The 24,683-nt window shown below is 44.9% G+C and overlaps 1 non-coding gene across 1 annotated transcript; it reads right to left on the bottom strand.

Moving 5' to 3' along the window:
- Positions 1-285: 285 nt before the first annotated feature.
- LOC115840334 (U6 spliceosomal RNA) lies at positions 286-392 on the bottom strand. The gene has a single exon (XR_004034433.1). It is a non-coding gene; the product is annotated as a U6 spliceosomal RNA (small nuclear RNA).
- Positions 393-24,683: the final 24,291 nt, after the last annotated feature.

Here is a 24,683-nt window from a genome sequence, read left to right on the forward strand (position 1 = left end):
TCTATGCCACTCTCTCACTTCATCCCAACTTACGCTTCCCCGTCCCCGTGTCCTCAGGTCCATTCTCTACATCTGCATCTTTATTCCTGTTCTGCCTCTAGGTTCTTCATAACCATTTTTTTTTTTTTTTAGATTCCATATTTATGTGTTAGCATACGGTATTTGTTTTTCTCTTTCTGACTTACTTCAGTTTGTATGACAGATTCTAGGTCCATCCACCTCGCTACAAATAACTCAATTTCGTTTCTTTTTATGGCTGAGTAATATTCCATTGTATATATGTACAAAAATATGGAATGCTTCACGAATTTGCGTGTCATCCTTGCACAGGGGCCATGCTAATCTTCTTTGTATCATTTCAATTTTAGTATATGTGCTGTCAAAGCGAGCACTTTCAGGCTCTTTAAGTCCTAACTGTCTTCAGACAACAACAAAACTGTTTAAGTAAACTTTTTATTTTGAAATAAGTTTTTAATTACAGAAGTTTGAAAAATAGTATAGAGTTCCCATGTATCCTTCATCCAGTTTCCCCTGTTGATTACATCTTGCCTAACCTTTTTACATTTGTCAAAACCAATAAGTTAACATTGAAATAATGCTATTAAGTGATCTACAGACTTTATTCAGATTTCTTCAGGTTTTTCAGGATGTCCTTTCTCTGCTCTAATACCCAATCCAGGTACTGCATTGTGTTTAGTTGTCATGTCTGTAACACCATCTGTAACCATTTTATCAGTCTTTATTATTTGTTTTTCACAACCTTGATAGTTTTGAAGAGTACTAGTCAGGCATTTTGTAAAGGATCTCTCAGTTTGGGTTTGTCTGGTGTTTTCTTATGAATAGACCACAAAGTACCATTCTCATTACATCATATCAGGGGTACGTGTTATGAACTAAATGCTTGTATCACCCCCCGCCCCCCCCACCAAATTCATGTGTTGAAGCCCTAACCGCCAATGTGATGGTATTTGGAGGTGAGGCCTTTGGGAGGGAATTAGGTTTAGATGAGGGAGGTGCCCTTATGATGAGATTAGTGCCTGTGTAAGACTAAACAACAGAGAGCTTGTTTCCTCACCCTCTCTCTACCATGTGAGAACAAATTGAGAAGGTGGTCGTCTGCAAGCTAGGAAGAGAGCTCTCACCAGGAACTGCATCTGCCATCACCTTGATCTTGGACTTCCAGCCTCCAGAACTGTGAGAAATAAATGTCTGTTTAAGCCACACAGTCTGTGTTTCTGTTTTTGTTTTTGTACAACAGCCTGAATTAAGACAGTACATGATGTCAACGTGATTATTACTGGTGATGTTAACAGTGATCATTTAGTTAAAGTAGTGTCTGTCAGATTTCTCCACTGTAAGGTTAGTGTTTTTCCCTTTCTGTACTATATTCGTTGGAAGTGGGTCTCTAAGAACAGCCCACACTCATGGAGCATTAAGGTCCACATTCATGGAGAATTAGGGAAAAGTGTTTACTTGCCTAACTTGAAATTCTTCTGTATGGAAGATTTGTCCCTCGAACAGATTTTTACTTTTGTTTTGATTAAACCAGTGTTTCCATTTCTTCTCAGTGAAAGCTAATTTGTTGTGGCTGCTTCTTAAGTCTGCTGCATTTCTTAAAAAAAAAAAAAAGTACATATATATATATAGAGAGAGAGAGATAGAGAGAGAGAGAGAGAGAGAGGAAGAGAGAGAGAGAGAGAATGATTAACAGTGATTATCTCTGACATCTGTGACAAATGGGATTATATATATACATGTATTTGGGGGGGGTCCATTTTCTACAGTCCTGTACCATTTGCATATTTTATAATAAGCATGTATTTTATTTTATAATCAGTAAAAAAAAACAATGATACTTTCTCCATTTTGTAAAAATAGCAGAAAAAAACATTTTTGTTCCAATGATCTATGACTATGTCTCAGTGAAGGGAAAAATCGAGTTTACCATCTGGATTATTTAGCCCTCCGAATTACATCTTTTCCTATAAATTGCATTTTTGGATGTTTGAGGCACAGGGAGCTGCACTCTTGGGTTAGTATGCATGATGCCAAAAAACTGGGGGTCTTTTGTTCCAATTCTGGACCCACTCTTTCTGGCTGAGTGATCTTGACCAATACCTATTTCTCTATGCCTCTGTTTTCTTGTGAGAAAGTGGAGGTAATCATTATACCCACCCCAGGAGTTGTTGTGAGGAATAAACGAGATAATGAATGTGTAATACTTTGTATAGTGCCTCACCCACAGAATGCTTAACTCATGTTAACTATGATTATTATTAGGGGCCAAGTGTAGGCTCAGAGGGGAGTCAGTCTTGAGCTTAGTCATTCTGGATCCTTCTCTTTACTGTATCTCCCTTTAGAATCCTGCTTATTGCCATGGTTCTTTCAGATCTAATTTTCTCTATAATTTGGGTTGCTAAGCAATAGTGCGATTTTCCACATTGGCCAAGCTTTATAAATATGTAAGTGAAATAACGGAGCCAGGAACAGGTCCAGGTCTAGGGGCTTGCTTTGCACTCTTTGTTCTGTAACAGTGGAGTTTTTTCTTCTTTTTAATCAAATAAACAAGAAGCCAACGCACTTCAGTCTCACCATTATCTCTCCTAGTCGGGAATTAGGTCCGATCCCCCAAGGGCCTGGAGCTGAGCCCAGTAGCTGGAGGTGTCAGGCTATGGTGATTGAGGATGCTGAAGCATCTGAACTCAGCAGGTGCCAGGACGGATGACGCCCCATGTGCGCATTAGCGCAAGGCACCAGGGGACCAACCCAGTGCCACGTGTGTTGAAAAGCACTGAACACCCTCTGCAATGTGATCAGCTGATTACTTCAATGGGAGCTTGTTTCGTTCCTATTATGGAGACTAATCATGTGTTGTTTGGATGTGTTAGACATTCCAGCTCCAATAAAGACATCAGTGACCATGAATACATGAAATGTGTTTGCATTTCCAAGTAGTGGGTTGAAATTTTATCATTTTTTATTTCTCCATCTGTGTCTCATTATCCTGAAGCAGCTCCTTCCCTGTTTGCTGGATTCTAGGCCCAGGGTTTCATTCAAATGAACCAGTTTTCAGACAGCAAAATGAAAGGAAAATTGAATAGTTTCATTCATTTCCAACAGAAAGGAAAAATGAAACTAGGTTTCTTCCCTGTGCCTGTGATGACTATAGACAAATCTGTGTGTTCCAGGCATTGTGCTAGGAGTTTTGTACACGTGACCTCATTTCCTCCTCCCCCCAGTTCGGCAAGTCACCATTATTTTGTACTCCTGGGCCAGTCCTGGGCCTGGTTGCTCTATGATTGGATCCAGCCTTCATGTTTGCTTAATTGCTATCCCCTCCTGAAGGTATGGCTTGGCTTTCCCTCTCTGAGTTTACAGAAAGTAAAAATAGTAATTGTCAATCTTTGTCTCTTAAGTATGGGATTTTTAAACAGAAAGATTGCCTGTTGAACTTGAACACTACGCCGGTCCACGCCGTGTGTCCTGCCCAGGTCTCCCCTTGCTCCTTCTCCCTTTCCTCTTCTTGCTTCAGGCCTCTGAGCTATTTTTACTTACCACACTTCTGACACCAAATGTGTGGTGTCTTGTCCACACCATTCTTCCAGCTGTGGGTCCTACAATTCAGTTCAATTCTGACACCATCTACCTGGAACCAGCATCAGATCCCACAAGTGAAGGGCTCAGTCCCACAAGACTGCTCCCACTTCAGATGCCAGTTACAAGTCCCAGGTTGTCACTGGTACTTTTGACCAACTAGTTATAAATTTAGAGGGTTCCCACAACCCTCTCTTCAAGTTTGGTAATTCGCTAGTCCAACTCACAGAACTCAGGAAAACACTTATGATTAGAAGTTTATCAGAAAGGATTCAACTCAGAAACAGCCAGTTGGAAGAGATGCATAGGGCAAGGTATGGGGGTGTGCACCACCCTCCTAGCACTCCGACGTGTTCATCTACGTGGAAGCTCTCCAAACCCTGCTATTTAGGGTTTGTATGGAGGTTCCATCATGTAGGCATGATTGATTAAATCATTGACCATTGGTGATTAACTCAATCTCCAGCCCCTCTCCCCTTCCAGGAGGCCTGGAGGTGGGGCTGAAAGTTCCAAGGCTCTAATCATGCCTGGTCTTTCTGGTGACCAGCCCCCATCCCCCCAGCCACTAGTCATATCATTAGCATACAAAAGGCATTGATCACTCTGGACTTTCCAAGGGTGTTAGGAGCTGTTGGCAGGAACCAGGGACAAAGGCCAATACTTATTTTTTATGACATCACAGCTGGATTCCCCCAGCCAGTCAAAAAGGGCAGCAGAAGCTGGGGTTCTGAGAGTGAGAGATGCTTTGAGCAGCTTCGGTCCTTGACCCCAGCTGCCTTATGCTTCTCTATCTGTGTCAGTCTCCTAGATTCTCCAGAAATGCCTCCTGTGACTTACTGGTCAGTCCAAGTGTGAGAGTAATTTCTCTCTAATTGCAGCAAGTATGAAGTGGGTGGCAAAGTCAATTTTTGTGGGAATCAGACAGCAGGAAGGATGTACAAGTAGAGCTTGGCTTCTGCAATGTAGGTTGAGACCAGAAGCAGGCACAGGGAGTAGGTGATTAAAATGAAAGTTTCAAATAAAAGACACAAGTGGACCGGGGGAACAAGGCATCTCTGTCCTTGGTCTCTAGTTGAAATATTTCTTTAGACTAAGAACAAGACCTACGTTCTTCATGACAAAGGCAGGTGGATATGTTACCCTGAGTTTCTATACTGGCAGGTGGCAAGCTTGTGTGTACGTTGAGTTTAAAACAGTTCTTTGCAGACTGTCAATCACACCTTTTGTTTAACAGGTTGATCAACACTACCTCCCAGTCAAAAACCACTTGGAGCAGACAAGCTCAGAAATTATGAGTATCTGCCTAACCAAACTTGAACAGATCAAAAGTCTTGCAGGGCACTATGAACTGAATGTGTGTGTCTCCTCCAAAGTCATATGTTGAAACCTAATCCCACTGTGATGGTGTGTGGAAGTGAGGCCTTTGGGCGGTGATTAGCTCATCACAGCAGAGCCCTCATGAATAGGATTAGTGCTGTGAATGAAAAATATTGCCTGCCATATCAGTAAACAAAGGACTTTGCAGCCATCAAGCCATCACATTAGAGCCTTGCCAACGGTGAGCTCAGGAAAGAAACAGAATGCCCGCCATTACAGCCACCCCCAACGGTGCGCCCTGAGGAAACTGAGGATGAGAAAATACAAGATACTGGCCCCAGATAGCTGATGTGCATATCAAAGGAATGATTTCAATGAGCCCAGATTCTTGCATCTTCACATACATAGAAAAGCACTAAGTTCCTTAACTTGAGATATCTGTTTTTATTTTTTTTAACAGCAATCTTTTGATGTTTCTACTACCTAGTCTTAGCTGCAAAACTCCTATATATCTTGGCTACTCCCCGTTGCCTGTTTGGAACAGTCGCTCAGAGTTATCTGAGATGCTGTGTGTAGGGCTTGAAGTCCTCAGAAAGTCCGCAGAATAAAACATAACTCTTAACTTTTAGGTTGTGCATTTTTTTTCTGTCAGCAGTGTCCTTAAAATGGGGACCTCAGAGAGCTCTCTTGCCCCTTCCACCATGTGAGGACACAGAGAGAAAACAGCCGTTTATGAACTAGGAAGCGGGCCTCACCAGACATTCAATCTTCTGGCACCCGGATCTCAGACTTCCCAACCTCCAGAACTATGAGAAATAAATTCTATTGTTTAGAAGTCACCCGGTCTATGGTGCTTTCATTACAGCAGTCCAAACTGATTAAGATACAGGGGCAAATAAGTTACTCCGTCACCTTCCTTGTTGAACAAAATCTCAATAGAGTAGTTTTCTTTTGGCCATACTTTGGTTCAATCAATATATAATATTTTCTCTAATAAACAATGCTGACAGTTCACATGGGCATTATAACTACCTTGTAAAACATACCATGTTAACATTTCCTTTTCAGGACTTGAGAGTTTTTACAGACTCAGCCTCTTCAAAAAGGCTGAGATTATGAATTTTCCTTCTGAACTCCTCATTCCATGGTTATGCTTCCAAGTGGGGGTCCTCCCCACAGGCTGGCCTCCTTTCCTAGCTCCACAGAACCCTCAAATCTTTGAAAGCATCCTTGTTTCCTTACTACAAGATGTCACAAGCCTTGCTACTGTCTTACCCCAAGTCCCCTCCACTCCCCACCCCCACCCCATTAGGAGGGCTCTGGTTCCTTTTGGTAAAAGATGGCAGCAGAAACCTGTGGACTTTAAAAAAGATGGACAACCTAAAATTTGAGAGTTATGTTTTATTCGGGATCTTACTGAGGACTATAGTCTGGGAATCAGCCTCTCAGAGAGCCCTGAGAAACTGTTCCAACCAGATAAGAGAGGAGCTAGGATACATAGTTTTTCTGAAAAAACAAAACAACAACAAAAACAAACAAACAAAAAACCATGTAGCTGAACATCAAAAGATTACTGTTAATCACAATAAACAGACATCTCAAGTTAATGACTTTAGTGCTTTTCTGTATATGAAGATGCAAGGGTCCAGGCTCATTATTCCTTTGATATGCACCGTACTATTTTGGGCCAGCATCCTGTTTTTCTCCATCCTGAATCCCCTCAGGGCACACTGTGGGAGACAGCTGCAGTGGCTGATGGCTTGATGACCACAACATTTTTTTTGTCCAGAGGCCTAGATTTCTGGGTCCTGGGGGTGAACACCATGTTATGTTACCTGCTCTCACTGGGTGACTCCATGGACACCACACAGTTTTATTTCATCGACGGTACAGGAGCTTCACTAAAGCCCTTATATAAATGATGGGCTTCACTAAAGCCCATCATTTATATAAGAACTTCTCAATTTTTTTTTTTTTTGCGGTACGCGGGCCTCTCACTGCTGTGGCCTCTCCCGTTGCGGAGCACAGGCTCTGGATGCACAGGCCCAGCGGCCATGGCTCACGGGCCCAGCCGCTCTGCGGCATGTGGGATCTTCCCGGACCGGGGCACAAACCCGCGTCCCCTGCATCAGCAGGCGGACTCTCAACCACTGCGCCACCAGGGAAGCCCAGAACTTTTCAATTTTTAACTCTTCCTTCTGGGTTACCAGCTTTCTTCTTCTCTTTAGATACCATGGTATATGTCACATCGAACTGCACATATGTAACGTATCAGTTACAAGGCTCTCCAATGATTCTGTAGCATCAGCTATTAAACAAAAAAGGCCCATATTATCGAGCCCTTGAGTTAACTTCCCTACTTTATTCAATGTATTAGAAATGCATGGAACAGTATAACTAGAACAGTGACAATTTCTCCTAGGGTTCTGTGCCTTTCATTGATAAAACTATCTTATTAAAATCTCATAGAGAATTCCCTGGCAGTCCAGTGGTTAGGACTCGGTGCTTTCACTTATGGTGCCCAGGTTTGATTCCTGGTTGGGGAACTAAGATCCCACAAGCTGAGCTGTGTGGCCAAAAAAAATCTCATAAAGGAATACTTCAAATATATTTGCATATCACTGCAAATATGCTGAAACAAAGCCCATATTACAAAAATAAAGGCAAACAAACAAGAGAAGTTTCTTGACTTTATATTCCCTTCTGCCTCTCATTTCTTTGTTCCCCTTTACAGAAATATCTTCAGAAGTGATGCTATATTCATGGTCTTCAATTCATGTCCTACCATCCTCTCTGAAACATACTCCAAAATGATATCTGCCTCCACTATTCCAGAACTGCTGCAAGGTTACCAGTGACCTTCCTGTGGCCACATTCAATGACTACCTCTCAGTTCTCATCTCACCTGACCCACCAGGAGCATACCCAGTGGACCTTCCCTTTTCCTGGCAAAGCTCGCTTCACTTAGCCTCCAGGACTCTGCACTCTCCAAATTTTCCTCCTACTGCTCTGGCTGCCCCTTTTCAGGCGTCTTTGTTTATTCCTCCTCAGATCCTCAACTCCTATACTTTGGGTGCCCTGGGGCTCAGTCCTCAGGATGTGTCTATTCCAACTCCACTCCTTTGGTGATCTCAATCAATTTCATGACTTTAATTACCAACTCTTATGCCAGTTACCTCCAGATTTACATCTCTAACTCAGACCTGTCCTTGACATCTAGACTTGTATTATAACTGAGCTCCTAATCAACAATCTTCCCTTGGATGTTTAACGGACATCTCAGAGTTAACATGCACCCAAAAGAAACTGCTGATCTTCTCCCAAACCTGCTTTTCATTCAGTCTTCCCCCAAATAGTAATAGCTAGCACTTAACCCAGTGCTTACTCTGTGCTTTGCACTGTTCTAAATGTTTTATGATATTAACTCATTAAGAAAAACAAACGACCTGATTAAAAACTGGGCAGCGGATCTAAATAAACGTATTTCTAAAGATGGCATACAAATGGCCAACAACTACGTGAAAAGATGTTCAGCATCACTAATCATCAGGGAAGTGCAAATCAAAACCACAATGAGCGCTTCCCTCGTGGCGCAGTGGTTGAGAGTCCGCCTGCTGATGCAGGGGATGCTGGTTCGTGCCCCGGTCCGGGAAGATCCCACATGCCGTGGAGTGGCTGGGCCCGTCAGCCATGGCCGCTGAGCCTGTGCGTCCGGAGCCTGTGCTACACAATGGGAGAGGCCACAACAGCAAGAGGCCCGCATACCACAAAAAACAAAAAAACCCACAATAAGATACCACCTGTTAGAACGGCTATTATCAAAAAGACAAGGAATGACAAGTGTTGGCGAGGACGTGGAGAAAAGGGAACACTTGTGCACTGTTGGTGAGATTGTAAATTGGTGCAGCCACTATGGACAACAGTATGGAGGGTCCTCAAAAACTCAAAAATAGAACTACCATGTGATCCAGGAATTCCACTTCTGGGTATTTATACAAAGAAAACAAAACACTAACTCAAGACATAGCTGTACCCCTGTGTTCACTGCAGCATTATTTACAATAACCAAGATATGGGAACCATCTAAGTGTCCATAATATTATATGTCAAGTATACCTCAAAAAAAACAAACAATCAAACCAAAAAGAAAAAAGCCTCATGACAACTTTATGAAGTAGCAATTATTATCTCCATTTTATAGATTAGGAAACCGAAGCATAGAAAAGTTCAGTGACAAGAAGTTAAGGACTCAGGCATTATGTGGCAAAGCCCTTCGGAACGAGAGCTCCACGAGAGCATAAATCCTTTTCTGTCTTATTGGTTGCTGTATCTCCATGTTCTAGAACAATTGCTGGCACACAGGAGGTGATCAGTAAATGGTTATTGAATGAATGAATGAGGGTACAAGAGAAAGTTTCAAATATTTAAACATACCTGCAGAATTAGTACAATCACAAGGCCTTTAATCAGCTGGAACACTTTTACCCAGGCTGAACCACAGTGGTTTTCAGGACAGAGTGTGGGTGTATAGCTAGCAGCCAAGGTACAGAGATGGCTTCGCTTGGTCCATGGTGTCTGGGGATATGGATACACTTTTCCTTCTCACCACCCTGCCCCCATGCGCAGGCCCTTAGGGGAGGCTCAGGTGCCCGGGCAGTGTATATCACATCTGTAGTGCTGCTGTGCTCTCCTCGTTCTGTCAGCAGAATAATACTTGCTATTATTTTTTTTCACTGCTGATCTTCCTGAAACTCTACTAAGTGCTTTATATGGACTAACTCAATTCTCTGAATCCTAAATGGTAGGCCCTTTGATGAACACCATTTTACAGAGGAAACGTAAGCTGAGATGTATTAACTAACTCGACCAAGATCACAGTCAGTAGCAGATTGTAGAGGAATTGGTTTATCCCGAGGCAGTCACAGGTGAAAGCACACCGTTTCTGGTGAGCTGGGCGTACAGGAACGGAAGAAAACGCCTGGCCGGGTCTGCACCACGTTCCTGGGGCCTTTCGCCCTGGGGCACGCTGGGCTGATCTGCTGCTGGTCTTCAGCTAGTGCCCAGCTCCCACCACTGTTTGTACTGGCCAGACGGGGGCATTGTGCTCGGGATTTCCCCGATCTCAGAGCTCTAGAATTGCTTGGGTGCCAAGGGTGGGGGAATCACTTTGGGTTGGAAGGCTAGAGGGCAGTGGGAACTTTGTGGGCTTCTCAACTTGCAGGGTACACACACGTTGGGTAACACTATTACTGGGTTGGTCAAATTTTCACTCCCATTCCATGCCTCTTTCCTAATGTCTGCACACTGCAGTGCAAGCTTAACCACTTTCAGGACTGCTTGCTGAGTAACGATCACTTTTACCATTTTTCCTAAGAAGTCATGTGGTTCAAACAACAATCCCCTTTGGACACAGGCGTGGGAATCAAAACCTTTCACACAAAATGTTAGAAAAGCTTGTGATTTTGATAACTAAAAACACACCAGTGCCTCCTTTCTGTTCTCCATTTCTGTCACTTTCATATTCCTGTGCACTGGCCAAGGGTGTTGTCCAAAATCACACCAAACAGCATGACCACTCTTGAACTTTTCTTCCTGGTGGTTTCACCACTGACTTGCTCTTTTTGCTTTCTTTTTATTTTAACATTTGTGTTTTTAAAATTTATTTATTTAATTTTCTTTTTGGCTGCGTTGGGGCTTCGTTGCTGTGCGCGGGCTTTCTCTGATTGCAACGAGCAGGGGCTACTCTTCTTTGTGGTGTGCAGGCTTGTCATCACGGTGGCTTCTCTTGTTGCGGAGCACGGGCTCTAGGTTCGTGGGCTTCAGTAGTTGTGGCTCGCAGGCTCTAGAGCGCAGTCTCAGTAGTTGTGGCGCACAGGCTTAGTTGCTCCGCGGCACGTGGGATCTTCCCAGACCAGGGCTCGAACCCGTGTCCCCTGCGTTGGCAGGCGGACTCTCAACCCCTGCGCCACCAGGGAAGCCCTTTGTTTCATTGTCTTTCATTTGAGTGGAAGTAACAGGCAGTGAGAGAACAAAGTAGCATCGTCCCAGCGCGACTCATATTTATCAGATCTGGGCTATTTGGGGGACAAGTAACATATTTTTTTCAGAATTGAAAACAAGTGTTCAAACAAACTTTGTACACAAATGCTCATGGCAGCCCTATTCATAATAGCCAAAGTGTGTTAATAGCCCAGATGTCCATCAACACATGGATGGGTAAACAAATTGTGGTGTATATATACACAATGGAATATTATTCGGGCATAAAAAGAAATGAAATGCTGATACATGTTACAAAATGGATGACCTTAGAAACCAAAACGCAAATTTCATTTTATTATTATTATTAGTAGTAGTAATAGTAGTAATAGTATTTGCCCACGCTACGAGGCTTGTGGGATGCTAGTTCCTTGACCAGGGATTGCACCCCGGGCCCTTGGCAGTTAAAACGTGGAGTTCTAACCACTGGACTGCCAGAGAATTCCCCTTATGTTAATTGTTTAAAAAGATGCCAGATAAAAAAGACTATATACTGTGTGATTCAATTTATATGAAACATACAGAATAGGGAAATCCACAGAGACAGAAAGTAGATTAGTGGTTGCCAAGGGCCCGGGGGAGGGGGAAATAAGAAGTAACTGCTTAACGTGTATCAGTTTTTCTTCTTGGTGATGCAAATGATCTAGAAATATATAGTGGTGATGATTGCACAACATTATGAATGTAATAAATGTCACTAATATTTATATTCTGTATATTTTACCACAATTAAAAAAACTTTCCTAGAAAGCAAAAGGAAAAAAAAGTCTTTTTCAGAGCTCTTTGGGCGTTATATCAAAGTAATATTTACCCTAAATTCCCCAAAGGGAAAATTAACCAATTAAGATGTTGATTACACGGATGTATGCATTTGTCAAAACCCCTTGAATGGTACTTAACATTTGTGTGTTTCACTGTATGTAAATTTTATCCTAATAAAAATTAGCCAACCAATAGTAACAAAAAATACAACTGTACTACATACAAAACTAATCTGTGGAAATGTGATATTGTACTACCTATAGGGTAGGTTGAATTACACAGCTTCCAGGAATCCAAGTATTCATCTACACTCCCGTGTAGGGCTCTTGGAAGCATATCATAAAGTTATTTCAATTACCACTGAAATCTAGAAGGAAATCCCATGTGGAATTGCAATCAGGGTAGATGTTCAGCAGCCTGGAGGTCACAGCATGTGCCTGTTGCAGACGCTCACAACAGTAAGCAGTTTGCTTCCTGGTCACAGGAGTCTGAACGTAATTTCACTTGAAAGTTCTTCAGCTGTACAGCAGTCAATATTGACAAATATCCATTGCAGATAAAAATGTTTACAGTTGTTACATTGCTAGCTAATCCATTGCTATATCCTTAGGTCACCCTTGCACAATATAAAAAATCATGTGTTATTGTACCTGACAAATGCATCACTGAGAGATTTTTCTTCTATTTTTCTTCTATTTCAATTAGAAGCATCCAGTAACACTATTCCAAACAGAAGCAAATATTTAACAACATTCACCAAATACTTATTAAATGTAAGGTACATAGGATTATAATATTAGCATTCAATTCTGTATCCCCAAGTTCACATTAAATAGATTTCTCATTTTTTTATCGAATTGGAAGTTGAGGGTGATTGTGAAAGCTTTCAGTTCTCAAGGAATTTGGTCAGTTTTAGTGCTTATCTCTTCCTTGCTCATTTTTTATACCAGATAGAAATGGGGTTATATGAACAACCCTTTAAAATGGCCTAAGTTAGATAGTGCAAGGGGAAAAAGTGAAACTACATATTCCAGGAAAACAAAAATCTGATACAGGAAAAAAGTTATTATAAAACATTTCTTGGCTCTGCATTAAACTTTCATATTGTCAAAATATTTATCCTGTTTATTAAATTTCAATGTTTAGAATCTATAGTTAGACAACATACAGATATAACTTTGTAAGAAAGAAAATAAATACTGTTAATTTTGTCAGTGTAAAAGTTCAAATTGTAGAAGGTGAAAGGCAGAAGGGAGAAGAATTCAAAGTGAGGGGGCTAACTTCATCTCACAAAGAAGGAGCCAAGGGGCTTCCCTGGTGGCGCAGTGGTTGAGAGTCCGCCTGCCGATGCAGTGGACGCGGGTTCGTGCCCCGGTCCGGGAGGATCCCACATGCCGCGGAGCGGCTGGGCCCGTGAGCCACGGCCGCTGAGCCTGCACGTCCGGAGCCTGTGTTCCGCAACGGGAGAGGCCACAACAGTGAGAGGCCCGTGTACCGCAAAGAAAACAACAACAAAAAAAAGTAGGAGCCAAAAAGGACTTCCCTGGTGGTGCAGCGGGTAAAGCTCCTCGTTCCCAGGGCAGGGGGCCCAGGTTTGATTCCTGATCAAGTAGATCCCTCATGCATGCCACAGCTAAGAAGTCCGCATGCCGCAACTAAAAATGATCCCACGTGCCGTAGCTAAGACCCAGCGCAGCCAAAATAAATAAATAAATATTAAAAGAAAGGAACAAACCAAAAAGGAGCCAAAAGACACTGCATAATTAATGGAATTAGAAGTAAAGATGTCAGTATATGACTAAAAGTTACTGGGGCAGACATAATACCTAACCAATATCCACTCCTCTCTGCCTCTTAGTAACGGAACGGGCACCGTTTCTCAGTCTTGACACTATTGACATTTTGGACTGGATAAGTCTTTGCTGTGAGGGGCTGTCCTATGCATTGTAGGATATTTGGCAGTATCCTAGCCTTTACCCACAAAATGCCAGGAACACCCCACCCCTATTCGTGACAATAAGAAATATCTCCAGACATTGCCAAAAGTCCTGTGGGGGACAAAATCACAGCTGGTGGAGAAACACTGGACTAGGGTAAGATCACATACACATCACTATATCTTAAAATATCCCTAGAAGATTCTAATATGCAACCAGGTTTAAGAACCACTGATCTAAGCCAGTGATGTCAATCCTATTTCTTACAGGTTTCTCCAGCTCCCTGGCAGCTAGCTGTGACCTTGTGGCATAGTTCTGGCCAATGAGATTTAAGTAGGAGTTTGCTGGTGAGAGGAGGTCTAAGAAATCTTATGCTTTCTAGATAAAGGGCAACCAACACAGCTTCTGTTTCTTGCCCATTGTCTTATTCCTTCTTTGTATGCAGATGTGAGGTCTGGAGTTGCAGCAGCCATCTTGTATTCAAAAGGAGACGACTAGTCTATTAAGGACAGCAGAGAGGAAAGCAAAAGAGAACCTGGGCCCTTGCGGGTGGTTTTTGGCAGCTGAACTAGCAATAAACTGGATTGATTAAGTGAGAAAAATATCTCCCTATGTGTTTAAGCCACTGTAGTCAGGTTTCTATTATTTGAGGGAAGAGCAATCACAACTGCTAGAGTTACAAATGTAATGAAGAGAGAAAGTAAAAATGTATAATACTATACTGGTGAGATGGGGCAGGGGAGGAGAGAGAGTGGTATAAACAAGTTAAATACTCATCTCTCATAACAGGAAGTCTAAAGGGATAAATCAAAAATAGTTATATATACCCAAAAGAATTGAAAACATATGTCCATACAAACCCTTGTACTTGAATGTTCATAGCAACATTATTCATAATAGCCCCAAAGAGGAAACAAACCAAACGTTCATCATCGACTGATTAACTGATAAACAAAGAATGGTATGCCCATACAATGGAATATTATTCAGCCATAAAAAAGAATGAAATACTTATACATATTACAATATGGATGAACCTTGAAAACATTTTGCTAAGTGAAAGAAGTCAGATAACAAAAGGTCACATATTGTGTGATTCTCCTTATATGAAATGTCCAGATGAGTCAAATCCGGAGAAACATAAGATAGATAAGTAATTGTCAGGAGTTGGGGGGAAGAGCAAGGGGGAATGACTGCTAATGAATACGGGTGGTTTTTTTGGGGGGGTGGGGGGATAAAAATGTTCTAGAGTCAGATAGTGGTGATGGCCACACAACGTTGCACATATACAAAAAAAAAATCACTGCACTGCACTATTTAAAATGATGAATTTTGTTCCATGTGAATTATACGTCAATAAAAAACAAAACAAAAACAAGAACAGAGACAGCTACGTAAGTGAAGTATTGGAGATATGGAAGGATCCACTGAAAGACAGACTTGAAAGTGATTCCATCTTAGGAGCAAAACAAAGAAACAATTGCTTTTCATTATTAGCCCTTCTGTATCACTTGATTTTTTTTAAATATGTTTGTGTTACTTTGGTAAGAGAAAAGGAAAAAAAGTGGCATAAGAATATTTCTTTCTTTGTAGCCTTGGCTAAGCTAGCGACTCTAGTAAGGAAGAACTTTTTCTCTCTCTCATTTCCAGGCAGGTTGCCAATTTAAATGGCCTTCCTTTCCTGCTGATCTCTGCCAACTTGGTGTCAGACACTGAGAACTAGCTTCGAAGTAAGAAAGCTTCTAAGAAAAATAAAAAGCACATTCTTAACTAAAGTCACACTTTTATAATTATTCAGGCCCATGACTAGCAGAATGTTTTTCATAATGGAGAAAAAGTGAGGAGTATCCTAACTCAAAAATAAACTCTACATCCCTTTAAGAGCTTTGCACAAGAATAAAAAAAGAGCATGTTGAACAGCAAAGACCTGTCTCATAAATTCAGATCTCAGCTCCAAACCAGTGGGACTGATGTACGTGGTCATTAAAGACAGAACTTTGCAGATATCAGAGCAGAAATGTAGGCTCCTGGGCAATCTATTTTCCTGAAGAAGGCACTTTCCCTCTGCAAAGGACTATGAAAGGCCTATAATGCAAGGCTTTTAACAGATTGATTTTTAATGAACCCACAGTCCCAACTTCTTACAAGCTGCAACTCCAATTCAGAAGGAAAAAAAAAAAAACCCCCAAAACAGACACACTTTCATTAGATGCCCTGTGGTTTCAGCAGCAGGTTGACTGTTTTTTTTGTTTTTTATTTTACATTTTTTTAGATTAATTTGTTTTTTTCTTTATTCATATTTGGCTGTGTTGGGTCTTCACTGGGCTTTCTCTAGTAGCGGGGAGCGGGGGCTACTCTTTGTCGTGGTGCGCGGGCTTCTCATTGCGGTGGCTTCTCTTGTTGCGGAGCACGAGCTCTAGGTGCGCGGGCTTCAGTAGTTGTGGCTCTTGGGGTCTAGAGCGCAGGCTCAGTAGTCGTGGTGCAGGGGCTTAGTTGCTCCGCGGCATGTGGGATCTTCCCAGACCAGGGATCGAACCCGTGTCCCCTGCATTGGCAGGCGGATTCTTAACCCTGCGCCACCAGCGAAGCCCCTGGTTGACGGTTTGATGGCTGAGAGTGACCATGGAGGGGGATGGAAACTGGTGTGTTTCCCCCCAACCCCACCCCCGTTTCTGTCTCCCTGTGACTTTTGCCACATCCATAAGTAGAACCTAAAGCAAATGGATTCAGAAGCACATTTAGCTTCTCCTGTTTACTTCTGGTGGTTGCCCAACGCAGAAGCACAACTACTTCCCACTTACAGTAAGGAGCAAAACCTCTGGCTCCTAACATGGATGAAGACTCTCTTGAAGTCAGTCGGTGTATTTTTAGTTCTTCAGGCCCAGCAAGATTTTTTTCTCATTCAACCCACTTTTTATACCACAATCTCACATTTTCTCTCTACTTTCTTTAAGCGTTCTGAGCCTCATGTGACCTTCCCACCCCCTCCCACCCAGGGGAATTTTTTCGTATGCTCAAGGAGTTACAGGGGATAGACAGAAGAAATTGGATGCTGTCCATCGATCCCTGATCTTGCTGACCTCACTGACTGCCTTGGTGTTATTTTCATCATGCCCCACAGCAAGCAGGCCCAAATGGGAGGATTCTGGTCTATTTTAGTTACCAACCCATATAATGTTTCCCAAGGGCATTGCCATTTTGAGTCTAGAAGGCCTATATGAGCCAAAGGAACAATGATGGTAGATCTTCCAATGCTACGGTTGAGTCAGGAAGAATTCAGCTCCCACTGCATACACCATCCCTCATAATGAGGAGGAGGGCACCCCCCCCACCAGAACGAGCAGCAGGATGGCTGCCGACAGCACCAGGCTCACCTCCTGCTAGCTGCATAACAACCGTGAAAAGGAGTGTCTCTTTCCCAATAGTTCCAAGGAAAGTCTCAGAACTGAATCCCATTGGCCTGGTTTGAGTCATGTGCTCATCCATGTACCAATCACTGTGGCCAAGTGAGAGGATTCTGATTGGCCATGCCTAGGTCACGTGCCCACCCTGCCTGGAATACATGGACTGATTGAGTGGAAGGGAAACCAGGGTTGTAGCTATCGAAAAAAGGGGGGATGAATGTCAGAGAGACTAGAACAATGGCTTTATATATGTTTACTTAAAGAACAAAAAACCACAAGAAGAAAAGATGAGGACAAATACTGGGAACAGGAAAGTCACTCATAACCCCTAGACAGATACATTTTTGGGAGCGATCTCTACATATCTTTTTGACTTATTTATTGAGCATTCAGTGTACCCAGTGCTCTAAGCTTAGCAAGGAGGTCGGGACTGTAAGACTGGGTCATAAAGTAAGCACACTTACTTTTGATCTAAATGACCAAACTGCCTCAGGAAGATTTCATCTACCTACTCCACTCACAGAGCCTAGAGCCCCACTTCCCTTCCCCACCGCCCCAGAGCAGCACAGCTGGAAAACTCTCCTCCCACAGAAGAGATCTCTTCCCAGGAAGGCATTCTGAGGAGGCTCCACCTCCACCTTACATCTCTGAGGCCGACAAGCTGGGAAGGCTAGAAAGTGTCTCTTACACCCTTTCACCTCCTTGTGGGAGGTGCCACACCCTATTCTGGTGTCCTTCCCTCCTGCGCCCCCTCCTGGCAGGAGATGGCTTAAGGCAGGACCTTTCCAGGGCCATTTACATTTATTCACAGGGCCTGGGAAGGCTAACTGGTGGAATTCCAGACATCAGACCTGCAGTGGAGGGAATCCTATCATTTGATGTCAGGCAGCCCTGAATTTGATTCCCAGCTTTGTCACTTTTTAAAAGTATGCGGCTTTGGGAGAAATACTTAACCTCACCAAGCCTCCAGTTATTTTGAGGATTAATTTAAAAGAATGACTATATTTCAAATACCCATCAGGAGATTTGGTTGATTTAGGCACCCAGTAAACATAATGTTACTATTATCGTTAATAAATATTATTTATTTACAGTGGAGTACACTGGCATGGGGACCTGCTTTGCTGGTTGACCTTTGCCAAGTTCCTTCCCCTCTCTGGACAACGAAGTTTGGGCTAGATGATCTGCCTGTTCTGAGAAAATGGGACTTCCAGGTGCAGGGCATGATGGAAGTCCAATGCCAGAGAGCAACATGGTGTGCATACGTGCACCTGTGTGTGTGTGTGTGTGTTTGGGGAGCATGAGTATATGTGTGTCCCTTTGCACTGGGTGGAGGTGTTACCCCCGGAAGCCCCCAAATCCATGCAGAGAGCTGTGGCAATCACTTCAGTGTTTGGGAAAACCTGGGAGGCAGGCAAGGAGACCAGTCTGCAGGAGACCAAGGTTGGGCTCCCAGCAACTGCTGGTAGCTCCCTCTTCTTCCCTGGGCTGCTTGGAAGGCACAAGGGGGCTGGGTGGGCCAGGGCAAGTCCTCAGCAACTCTATCTCCGTGGAAAAGGGAATGGCAGGCTCAGGTCTCCTGCGGGGTGCTGGCTGGCGGCCAGGCCTCGTTGTCAATGTTCCGCAGCTAAATTCAGTCCAGCTGTTGCCCAGGAATCTGATATTAACAAACGCGTTCCTGGGACAGCTGGTCCTTCCTACCGCCGGAAGCCTTGGCCCCTGAGCCTGCAGCCCGGGTTTAGAGGGTTTGGAGGTTTTGGAGGGTCCTGGGCCATGGGATCCCAGGTCGCTAGTTTCTTCCGCGTGCAGGTAGGCAGTGTTCCCTAGCTGTGCTGATTTATGGCCAGGTTATCACGTTCGTCAAGTGTTCGGTCAAGAATTCAAAGGTGCTTGAATCTCACTTCATCTTGGGAGCCAGCTCCAGACCAGCTTGATTCTTTTTTTTTTTTTTTTTTGCGGTACGCGGGCCTCTCACTGCTGTGACCTCTCCCGTTGCGGAGCACAGGCTCCGGACGCGCAGGCCCAGCGGCCATGGCCCACGGGTGCAGCCGCTCCGCGGTACGTGAGATCCTCCCGGACCGGGGCACGAACCCGCGTCGCCTGCATCGGTAGGCAGCCTCTCAACCACTGCGCCACCAGGGAAGCCCCCAGCTTGATTTCTTCTGTCACTAAATGTGCTTTCCTTCATGCGAGGCTCTCTGTCCAGCAAGCTTTGGAGTGTCAGGCTGCTTAGAGCCCTGGGGGTGGGGGGTGGGGTGAGTCCGGGAGTCTAGGTTGGCACTCCATTGCCTTTCCAGGTTTTGAGCTCTACTGGACATCTTCGTCTTCCCCACCCCCTCCCATCCTCCCTCCCTGTTTTTTCTTCCTGCCTTCCTTCCAAGCTACTATGAGCCAGTACCTAAGTAAGTACTCATAGTAGCCCTGCAGGGTAGGCTGTATTATCTGCTCAGAGCAACTGTTAAATAACCTGACGAAGGGCACGACAGCAGAGGCTGGTGGGGCACCAGTTTAAATCCAGGTCTGGCTGACTCTGGGTGGGTGTTTCTCCCATTCTTCCCTGATGTGCTCCTCAAGCTTTGGGCCTGGCACCAAGGAAAACGCGATGAACTTGGATCCCTGCCCCAGGGAGCTGGCAGTGCAGGGAGCAGTGAACAACCATGAGATAGAAAAGGGGGGCAAAGCAGGGCGGGAAATCATGGAGCAGATGCAAACCCAGAGGCATCCACACAGAGGTGATGACTGAAGTCGGAGAGTTCTCGCTGAGAGCGGGCAGCCCTCGGAGTTGGTAGCTCTCTGAAGGAGAGAAGGACATGACAACTCAGTGCAATGTGAGATTCTAGGTTGGCTGTTGGTTCAGGAAAAAAAAATGCTTCAAAGGACATGAATTAAAGCAATTGATGAAATTTAAATTCGACTGTACATTTGATAATAAAGTGTCAATATAAAATTCCCTTAATTAATATTTAAATTGTAACTACATAAGAGATCGTCCTGCTCTTAGGAGATACAGCTGAAGTATTTCAGGGTGATGAGTCATGATGGCTCTTTCTCTCCAATGGTTCAGCAAATAATAATAGTAAGTATACACACGTAGAGATAAAGCAAAGTGGCAAAATGTTAACAATTGGTGAAAACCAATAGATGAAAGATATAAGGGTATTCACTGTACTGTTCTTGCAACTTTTCTGTAGGCTTGAAAGTCTTCCAAATGGAAAAGAAAAGAAGTGGGAGCAGGGAGAGGAGGCAGCAAAGGAGAAGAGCAGGGGGACAGGGCAGGCTCCTGGCAGCCGAGAGAGAGGACGTGAGTCCAGGAAGGCAGCAGAGGCTGCGGGAAGGTGGGCGGTGGCAAGGACGTGGGGACGGCTGAAGAGCAGTCTGTGGGCTGTGGGAGGACGCTGCAGTCTTGGAGATTCGGGAGCGCAGGAGAGCTGGAGGTGCCAGGAGTGGGGAGTACGCTCTCAAGGGTTTCTCCAGAGGTGGGCTGGAGAATGGCTGGGCAGGCTGGGGGAGCACGGCAGCCCAGCAAAGGCCTTCGTAGGTCGAGAGAGGCCTGAGCTCTTTGCTCAGAAGAGACGAAAAGGCCGATGGGGAGAGAGTTGATGAAGAGCCAGAACAGCCCGCGTTTTGTTTCCTTCAGAGCTCTTATCAGTGTGGAATGATTTCATCTGAAGGTATTTATTACCGGCCTGTGGAAGCCCCATGAAGTGTAAGCCTCTTGAAGGCAACCCCTTCCTGTTACCTATCCTCTGTCCCTTCTGTTAATCTTCACTGCTTTATCCCTAGCAGCTGTCAGGGGCTCAGTATTTTTGAATGGATGAATGACAGGGGGTGTGCTTGTTTTCTGGGGCTGCCAAAACGAAGGACCACAGACTGGGTACCTAAACAACAGAAATGTATTCCAGTTCTGGAGACTGGAAGTCTGAGACCAAGGCGTCAGCAGGGTTGGTTCCTTCTAAGGGCTGCGAGGAAGCACCTGCTCCAGGCTCTCTCCTTGGCTCACAGATTGGCGTCCTCTCCTTGTGAATCTTCACATCACCTTCCCTCTATGTGTGTTCACCTCTGTGTCCAAATTTCCTCTTTTTATAACGGCACCAGCCATATTGGATTAGAACCCACCCTAATGATTTCATCTTAAGTAATTGTATCTGGTGATGACCCTATTCCCAAATAAGATCACACTCTGAGGTACTGGCGGTTAGGAAGTCACCATATCAATTGTGGGGGGATGCAATTCAACCTGGAACGGGGAACAGGAGGGAAAGGAGGGAGGTGGGAGTGCATTAGGGAGGGAGGACGGGGGAAGGCAGGGCCCTGGGGAAGGCGGGGCTGGAGGTGAAGCTGGGGCTGCTGGGGGTGAAGTTGGGGCACCCAGCTGAGCGTTAAAAGAAGAGAAAAAGGCTTTCTTGTTGTGTGTGTCCGCAGAGAGTTGAACTAAAGCCAAGGGAGGATGTTTTGGTTCAGTTAAAGGGAAACCTGTAAATTAAGAGATAGGACCATCCAAAAACAGAGGCAGGTGCCCTGAGAGTGGGAAGTGAGTGTTCCATCTCTGGGAAGAAAGCAAGATCATCGGTGGCACACCAGGGCCAGTGAGGATGGCATTCCAGCCCGTGGGCACTGGACTTATTCAGGCCTCAGTATTGTGTGAGTGTTCCTCTGTGCCAGGTTTGGCTGTGCTGAGGAAGCAGCTGTGGACTGAAGCTCCCAGGCTGTCTGGGGTCCAGGGAGGAGTGATCATGGAGGTCCTTTCTGGTCCCTTTCCTGCTCAGGAGCGGCTGGGAACACCGGCCACACCTGGGCAGCCTTGCAGGGAGCAGAGGGACAGGACCTGAGAGTGGGAAGTGAGTGTTCCACCAAGTGAGGACCACCAACCCAGCAGGGCCCCAGCAAGGCTCCGCCCACACATGCCTTCCCTATGAATGCCACCTGGCTGGGCTGCGTGCAAAGTGCCCCTCAGGCCATACCCCTGACCCTGGGTAGATCAGGACACCTGGGCTCTGTCCAGGTCCATCAGTAATGCTGGGCTGGGCCACTGTGGGCCGGGCACCTCTCCTCTGTGAGACTCGGTTTCTTCATTTGTATAAATGAGAACAGTGGTTGTAGGTTAATGTGGGTGGTCAGCAGTGTGATAGAGGAAGGCTGGAACTGAGTCAGGTCCGCTCTGGGTTTGAATCTCCATTTTCTCACTTCTCAGCCTAATGACTGGACAAGTCACTTAGCCTCAGTAAGCCTGTTTCTCATCTGTGAAATGGGCATGATATCAGCCTCCTCCAGGGTTATGAAAAATTGTGCTTTACCTCAATGCCCGGCACTGGGGCAGCTTTTCTAGTGATTCATTTTGTTATTAATAAGAATCCTTTGTAAGCTCTGAAGGGCTGCACACATGCCAGTCATTGTTATTAATAATCAACTTAAGGCCATGAACTTGAGTCATTTAGGAAGGAAGCCTGGGGGTGGACATTGCCCTGGGGGACCCCCAGTCTGGCTGCATCCATTTTCCTCTTCTCTGCTGGTCTGGGAAATCAGCCAGTACCAGGAGGGTCTGTAGGAACCAGACAAGCTCCTTCCCTTAAGGGAAGGCCCAGTTCTTGCTTTTTCCCCACCTACTAGCTGCTGCCACTTCTAGAGGAGCCCAACCCCCATCCCATAACCTCAGCTTAATCACGAGAAAAACTAGAGGCAAATCCCAATTGATGGTCATTGTATAATATACGTGACCAGTTCTCAGAACTCTCAAGGTCGTTAAAAACAAGGGAAGTCTGAGAAACTATCATAGCCAAGAGGAGCCTAAGGAAACATGGCAAGTAAATCCTGGATGGGATCCTGGAATGAAAAAGGACATTAGGAGAGACTAAGGAAATCTGAGTACAGTGTAGGCTTTAGGTATATGTGTCCGTTCATTAGTTGTAACAAATGTGCCGTACATATTTAAGATGCTAACAGTAACAGGAGAAATTGCTTGTGGGTGTGTATGGACGGACTATTTGTGTCCTCCTCAAATGGGATGATATTAGAAGGTGGGGCCTTTGGGGGGCATTGGGTCATGAGGGTTGAGCCTTCCTGAATGGGATTAGTGCCTTATAAGAAGACACAGCTTGTTTATGGTCCCTGCTCTCCTCCAGGTGTGGATACAAGGGGAAGACAACTAATTGTCTGCAACCAGGAAGAGGGCCCTCGCCGAGACACTGGATCTGCCAGCACCTTGATCTTGGACTTTCCAGCTTCTAGAACTGTGAGAAATAAATGTTTATTGTTCAAGCCACCGGTCTACGGTATTTTTGTTATTGCAGCCCAAACTGACTAAGACAGGGGCAATGTACCGGGACTCTCTGAACTACCCTTGCAAACTTTCTGAATATCTAAATCCATTTTTAAATCATTTACTTTTAAAAATGCCAGTTTTTAAAAATTTATTTTTATTATTATTTTTTAAAATTTATTTTTGGCTGCATTGGGTCTTTGTTGCTGTGCATGGACTTTCGCTAGTTGTGGTGAGCGGAGGCTACTCTTCGTTGTGGTGCTCGGGCCTCTCACTGTCGTGGCTTCTCTTGTAGCGGAGCATGAGCTCTAGACACGCAGGCTTCGGTAGTTGTGGCACATGGGCTCAGTAGTCGCAGCACATAGGCCCTAGAGCATGCGGGCTTCAGTAGTTGTGGTGCACGGGCTTAGTTGCTCCGCGGCATGTGGGATCTTCCCAGACCAGGGCGCGAACCTGTGTCCCCTGCATTGGCAGGTGGATTCTTCACCACTGCGCCACCAGGGAAGTCCAAAAATGCTGGTTTTTAAAAGAATAAGAAGATTGTCACCAGAATGGTAGTTATCTCAGGGAGGGTGGGAGTTCAGATATTTTTATTTTCTTCCTTATTATTTTGAGTATTTTTTGGTATTTGTTATAATAAAATTTTAAAATTTAAAGAAAGAAAGGGAGGGAGGGAGGGAGGCAGAGAAGGAGAGAAAAAGAGAGAGAGAGGAAGGGAGGGAAGGAGGGAGGAAGGAAGGAAGGAAGGAAGGAAGGAAGGAAGGAAGGAAGGAAGGAAGGAAGGGAAGAATGAAATCTAAAGCAAATGGGGCAAGCAAACACCAGCCAGCTCAGACATCAGCTGTCTCGGGTGAGGTACAGGGAGGCCTGGGTCCCTTCCTGCCAAATGAGTCCTCAGAGGTGCAGAGTGCCTTAGCTATCCCCCGAGGCCTGGGCTCTTCTCACACCCCAGTGCAGGTTAGCTCAGGGGTCTGATGAGGCCTTGAGCTCCAGCGTCTCTATAGCAACTACAGCAGCATCTTGGACATCTCCTTCACCTTCCCTGGGAAAGCTGCAGCCCCTGTGGACGGGGGGCTGGGACCTGGCCAGCAGAGGTGGATGACTCAGGAGTGCTGAAGGAACAAAATAATCTATTGCCCTGGCCCCGGGGCTTTTCAAGTTTCCCTAAAGCCCTCTCCTGGCCACTGACTCCCCCCACCCACCGCTGCCCTAGACAGGCAGCTCAGAGCTGTGTCACCGACTGTGTAGCGGAGGGGGCATCTGGCCTCTGAGGTCCAGACAAGCTAGGCTCAAACCCACCCTGCTCTGGGGAGTCCGAAGTTCTTCCTGAGTTTTGGGCAGGTTGCCAGAGGCCTCACTTTCTCGTGTTTGGTT

Source organism: Globicephala melas, chromosome 19 (assembly GCF_963455315.2).
Source record: "Globicephala melas chromosome 19, mGloMel1.2, whole genome shotgun sequence".
NCBI classification, from domain to species: domain Eukaryota; kingdom Metazoa; phylum Chordata; class Mammalia; order Artiodactyla; family Delphinidae; genus Globicephala; species Globicephala melas.